This window comes from Aulonocara sp. 'chitande type north' Nkhata Bay, linkage group LG8 (assembly GCF_057382095.1).
Source record: "Aulonocara sp. 'chitande type north' Nkhata Bay isolate Kocher_YH1m ecotype deep benthic linkage group LG8, A_spYH_male_GT1.1, whole genome shotgun sequence".
Lineage (NCBI taxonomy): Eukaryota > Metazoa > Chordata > Actinopteri > Cichliformes > Cichlidae > Aulonocara > Aulonocara sp. 'chitande type north' Nkhata Bay.
This window is the reverse complement of record NC_141351.1, coordinates 22096825-22102824: the sequence shown is the minus strand read 5'-3', so window position 1 is coordinate 22102824 and position 6000 is coordinate 22096825. Positions and strand designations below refer to the sequence as shown.

General features: G+C 41.2%; 1 protein-coding gene across 2 annotated transcripts in view; it reads left to right on the top strand.

Moving 5' to 3' along the window:
• Positions 1-4546: 4546 nt before the first annotated feature.
• The window catches only part of thrab (thyroid hormone receptor alpha b), a 174621-nt gene continuing 173167 nt past the window's right edge, over positions 4547-6000 (top strand). For both annotated transcript variants that reach the window (XM_086304285.1, XM_086304284.1), the window contains exon 1: positions 4547-5043. The gene's annotated coding sequence lies outside the window, so the exon portion shown is untranslated. The remainder of the gene's footprint in view (positions 5044-6000) is intronic.

The following is a 6000-nucleotide window of genomic DNA, read 5'->3' as shown; positions in this document are numbered from 1 at the left end:
TTTAGATATGGGCTTGAACTGAAAAAGTTGAAGGCTGTCGCTCGTGTGCTCTGTCATTTTGGCATAATTTTACTTATTATATGTACAGCCAGGTGAGATCATTAACAGCTCAAGCAGTAAAGCAAATCTTTATTTAAATAACACATTTCATTGCATGGGGAATACAGTGTGTTTCACAGAAAGCCAACGATCATTAGAAGAATATGCATATGCATGGGCACAGGTTTCACTCGCACACTGGTGGGAAAGAGGACATATTAAGTGTGCAGCCTGGCGGTTTCCAATTAGAATTTTTTTAGTGTCAGAAAATGAATTTCCTCCGTGGATTGTGGTGAATTTTTAAGCATCAACATGTGTCCTTTCTGCATCAAATAAAGCTGGACTTTATTTCTGTAAAGGAAACATAAAAACCTTTTCTTTTCTAAATAAAAGGTTCTGTTTTGTTTGGTTTTTAATTTTACTGAGAGGGAGGAAAGCGTAGGGGGAAAACATATAATTTTCCACATATGTGTATGCTGTATAGATTGCTAAATGCAAAATCACAGTGACAAATTGCACAAAGCCCAAGTGAAGCACTGCAAGTTATTTGTCTTTTTAACCGCAATAAGTGTCTCAAATACAATCCTGAGCTTTCCATCAATTTCTAGAAAGAAAAAAAGACTCTTTGCAGACATATTTGACTGTGCCATTTGGCATTTTTTTGGTTTCGTGGCTTCGGTAATGTTGATAAATGGTGAATCCAAATCCAAGTCTCGAATTTCCCAGATGCTCTCTATGCATTTCTCCACAGTCTGTGGTGGGAATAGATTCATATAGAAAGGCTATTATCCATCCAGCTGTCCATCTTCACCCTCATTCACGTATTCATCCATCCATTCTCCAGACCAGATGTCCTCATGGCATCTTCCCCCAGCTCCTTTACAGCCAAATCTCTGCATAGTGCATGTAATGCGCTCCTAGTGGATTCTGTAGTGGTTTTATGCCAGTGCAGGAAGAAGGGCTGACATTTGAAAAGCATGTCGCCAAAGGTTAAGTTTAGGTAGTGCAGTGTGTAATTAAAGTGCTTGATTGGACACTTGGAGAATTTAATATTCATCCTTGAAATTGATCTTGTTGTAAAGTAGTTGCTCATGAATAAACCCAGCACTGCATTTGTGTGTCAGTAGGTGGTTGTACTACTGGATGGATTGGCAAAAACTAAAACTGCTCTAAAGTTCACAGTTGATGCATTTCTCCACCATGCTGATCCCCCAGCTTCATTTCCACCAGCAGGTTGATTTTTGATCCAGAGTGAACGTGTCCTGCATCAACTGGCTGGAGCGTCATGCAATTTGGCACACGGTTGTTGTCCCTCAGTAATTGGCGTCCTTCGGCGTTATCACAGCAGCAGCTGAAACTGATGACATCTGAACTAAAAACTCCAGATGCAAGCCTGTAAATCACGCGCCTATTCGACACCCTCTTTAAAGCAGAACAGAGAGGAATACATCATCATTATTATTAACTAGTGTCTTTCTGTGAGCAGCCGGTGGTTATTTGGTTGTTGGCGCTTTATTTTACAGAACAGGCTCTTCCTGAAAATAGAAGAGGAAATGAAACAAAGCAGCAAATGACACTAGCGCGACGCCAAACAGAAAGTCTCATATTAGGGTTCACATTTTAAAGCCCTGTGTGAGAATGCAGACACACAAAAATCGTTCATGTGTGTGCTGCAGTGGCATTTGAACTTGAAATAAACCTTTATTCTTTACACATTTCCACTTCTGCAAACCCATGAAATGTAAATGCCACACATTCTGGGTGTTCAGTGTCAACAGAGTGTGTCACTCTCGGAGCTGACGACTGCCTGCATATTTGCGAGCAAGATTAGCTGGACAGAAATATCCGTATGGCTTTCAGGGGCTGTGCATTCACCAAACACAGGATGTCTCTCAAGACTGGAGAGAGGAAGGAGAAAGCTTTTGAATCCCTGAAGCTTCACTTCATAAGATCTTCCGGCGCCATGCTCTTTTTAAGAAAAAAAAAAGTTGGACTTTATTCTAAAAAAGATGTGATGGTATTATTTATATATGTTTTTTGAAAAAAGAAAGCTTTTGCACTTTACCATTTGATGATAGAATCCTTGATGCCTTCGGGATCTCAGCGGGACGGCTTATTTGAAGCAATTGTGTTAATTTTGCTGCAAGAAAGAAGATTATGTTTTTCCAGCTGTTATTTTGATCAAAATAAGTGGTGTCTATTATCTCTCAAGTTTAATATTATATTTGATGATAACAAAGAATATTATCCGCTCTGTATCCACAGTTGTTGTTAGCTATTAAATAAGTGGAATGATGCACAAGAAAGCAAGAATGAGATTGTAGTGAGAAGAAAACACGTTTTATTAAATATGATGCGTAATCTAGGGGTGACAAACATACGGCTCGCAGACCAGAAATGGCACGGCAAGGGGTGCAGTCTTGCTGGTTGCCTTTCTAACATCCAGTGAGTTAAAAATAAGGAATATATAAGATGCACCATATATTAGAGCCAAATGTTTAAAAAAACAACAGCATTTAGAGCGGTCTGAAGCCTGCTCTTTGTCTGATGTAGGTTTCTATCTGCGCCGCAGTGCTGCGTCTCCTTTGTTATATTTTTCACTTCCAGCGGGGCAAAGGCCTGAACTGCATGCAGGTCGCTTCAGCATCCCGACTCCTCTGCTATGAAGCCATGCTGCTCTAATAGCCACAGTAAGCTGTTTAGCATCATCATCATCCTACTGAAATATATAAGCTTCCGTGAACAGGACATCATCTGGATGGAAGCATGTGTTCTTCTAAAACCTTTAATACCTTTATAGCACTGATGGTCCCTTTCCATATGTGAAAGCTGACAATTCCATAGGCACTAACGCATCCCCATACCATCAGAGACAGCAGGTTTCTGAACTTAACTCTGATTAGCCAGACAGTCGCCCTCCTTAAATTCAATTTAATTCAATTTTACTTATATAGCGTCAAATCACAACAGTCGCCTACAATAATACAACAGAGAAAAACCCAACAACCCCCTATGAGCAAGCACTTTGGCGACAGTGGGAAGGAAAAACTCCCCTTTAACAGGAAGAAACCTCCTGCAGAACCAGGCTCGGGGAGGGGCGGCCTTCTGCTGTGATTGGTTGGGGTGAGAGAAGGAAGACTGGACAAAAGACATGCTGTGGAAGAGAGACAGAGATTAATAACAAGTATGACTGAATGCAGAGAGGTCAAAATGAGCTTTGATCCAGAGAAGACGGCGGCGTTTTAGAATTATGTTGACATATGGCTTCTTCTTTGCATGATGGAGCTTTAACCTGAATTTGTTAATGGCACGGTGAACTTTCACACACAATGACTTCTGAAGTGTTCCTGAGCCCATACTGTGATTTCCATGACAGAATGATGCCTGTCTTTAATGCAGTGCCGCCTGAGGACCTAAACATCACATGCATCCAGTATTGATTTTCAGCTTTGTCCCTTGTGTACAGAGATTTCTCCAGATTCTTGGAATCATTTCATGGTGTTACGTACTGTAGATGATGAGACATTCAAAGTCTTTGCAATTTTACATTAAAGAAAATTATTCTGAGATTGTTGTAATGCGCATTTTTGCATATTGATGAACTAATTCCTAGCTTTACTCATGAAAAACTTCGCCTACTTAAGATGCACATTTTATGCTCACCTAAATAGTTGCAAAATGTTTCTCCAGCATTTTTTAGGACCATTTTTCGAGACCCTTTTTGCCCCTGTCCCTAATTTCCACATTTTTTGCTGGTGCTATCAAATTAAAAACAAGACAATATTTTCTTAGAATTGTAGATAATTTTATTTTATTTAGAAAAAGATTTTATTGGAGTAGGTTTGGACATATATGTTTAAAAGATATGATAATTGATTAGGCTAACAGATGAATCAATAAAATCGAGTGCTTTATTGAATAAAAATATTTCACTATCCACCTTTCTTTAAAAATCAACTGTAAAGGGATATTAATCAAACAAGACAATAAACTCGGAAGGATTATTAATTATTTTGGTGATTATTTCTAATCACTTCATGTGTAAAATGTCTGAAAAGCATGGGCATACTCCCATATAGTCAGCTTACGTTTGATTTTTTCTAAAGAATTATTCAATAAATTGCTCAATTTTATTGATTCTTCAATAGACCTAATCAATTATATTAAAAAAATGCACGTCCAAACCGATTCCAATCAAAATATAGCTATTTGTGGAATCCTATTAATAAAATGTATCTGTATATATCTATATTAGTTATTTTATTATTAATATATATTATTATATTTCCCCGGCTCTTACATTGTTTCCTATTACAGTGTTTCACGCCTCTGTTACGTCCATTCATGACATCTGAATGTTCATTGAGGTGAATGACTCCCAGATTCTCAGGGGGAGGGAGGGAAGGATGAGGAGGAAACGGGGATGGAGGGGGCCTCCGAGGGGGTGATGATGAAGTCAATAAATAAGGGCAAGTGAGGCGAGTCAAAGAAGAGGATTGCGCCGCATTTCACGCGACACGAACGTCCCGACATGTGTCCGTGTGTACAGTGCGTGCTTTACAGTGGAATTCCTGTAGAGAGCAGTAGATAGTTTTAATAAGTGCTTACACCGCCGAGCGCTGCCCTTACTGTACCGGGCATAAGCGGAGGGAGGAGCGAGCGTGTAGTATTTCTTTTTCGCTTCTTTCCCCCGATGTCGTTGCAGCCCATCCAAACGCTACTGGAAGGCAGCAAAAAGAGGAAACAAACGGCTTCAATCCGCGCTGAAGCTTTGCAGGAAGGAGCACTGGGGGTTGTTGTCCGAGCGGGGAGATAATTTGACGGTACGAGGAGCAGCAGCTTGGCCGAGGAATGGGCTCGGAGTGAGGGGACGGGGGAGCCATCCAGCGCTTCTCTACTGCTACACTTGTGCATGAACCCGGGGACTTTCTCACGCTTTATTTCCGCCTCGTATCCCAGCGGGAAGTTGTGTCCAAACCGCGTGGGGAGTAACTGAAGGTGAAGGTGAGTGTCGCGATCATGCCGAAACACGACGTTCACAGCGTGGTGGGCAGGCAGTTGTTTGGCGGCGCTAGCCTCAGTAGCCCGGGCTGGTTTGACAGATCGGATCAGCAGCGAAGGGTAACGCACGGAGTGGAGTCCAGCAGGGGCTGGGTAATCCTGCTCGTCACTCCGGCACCACCGTATCACTCCGGCTAGCAGTTGTCAGCATACCCAAAGTGATCGTCAGGGTACTGACAGCCTTTTTTTGTTTGCTTTTGTTGCGGTTAATTGTGGTGTGTGCAGCTTGGCATTTACGCCTGCTGCACACTGACGCGCACGGTCAAATCACGCATGCACACGTGCACACACGCATAGGGGCTGATAGCCTAACTGATAAAGATCAGTAGCTATGACAGGCTACACCTACAGTCCTAAAGGGAACCTCAAGCGGCGGTTACCTGACCCTAATTTGGTTTCCAACTTTTTCTTCCCTCGGATGTTGCAGAAGTTACAGTGCTGTCTGTAATCTAGTATCAGTAAGAGCACTGCAGATCAATACTTATTATTACTATGACTTACGGCTCTAATAAATTAACTTTTATGTCAGGGGCGTTTCCAGGATTTTCTTTTTCTTTTTTTACAGTGGGGTGGTGAAGGGGAGGTCCACAGGAAGTCAGAATATTTGATCAGAAAGAGGGGAAAAAACTTTATTGTATTTTCAGGCTCCTGTGCAGCCCTGTGCACTAATGCAAGCAATATTAAATGAAAAGTAGTGTTGCACAAGAGTTTAAGCATCATTTTGTAGAGGGTGGGATTTAGACTCTTGAAGTAAAAGCTATGGCCATAATTTAGTAATAGTACTAAAGCTTATCATCAACACAAGTGTCTACAGTGAAAATAGTTATTATACAGATTGCACTTATTGAGTCATTAATGTGATTCACTGCAATCGTGCTGAGGCATATGATTCCACTTTCA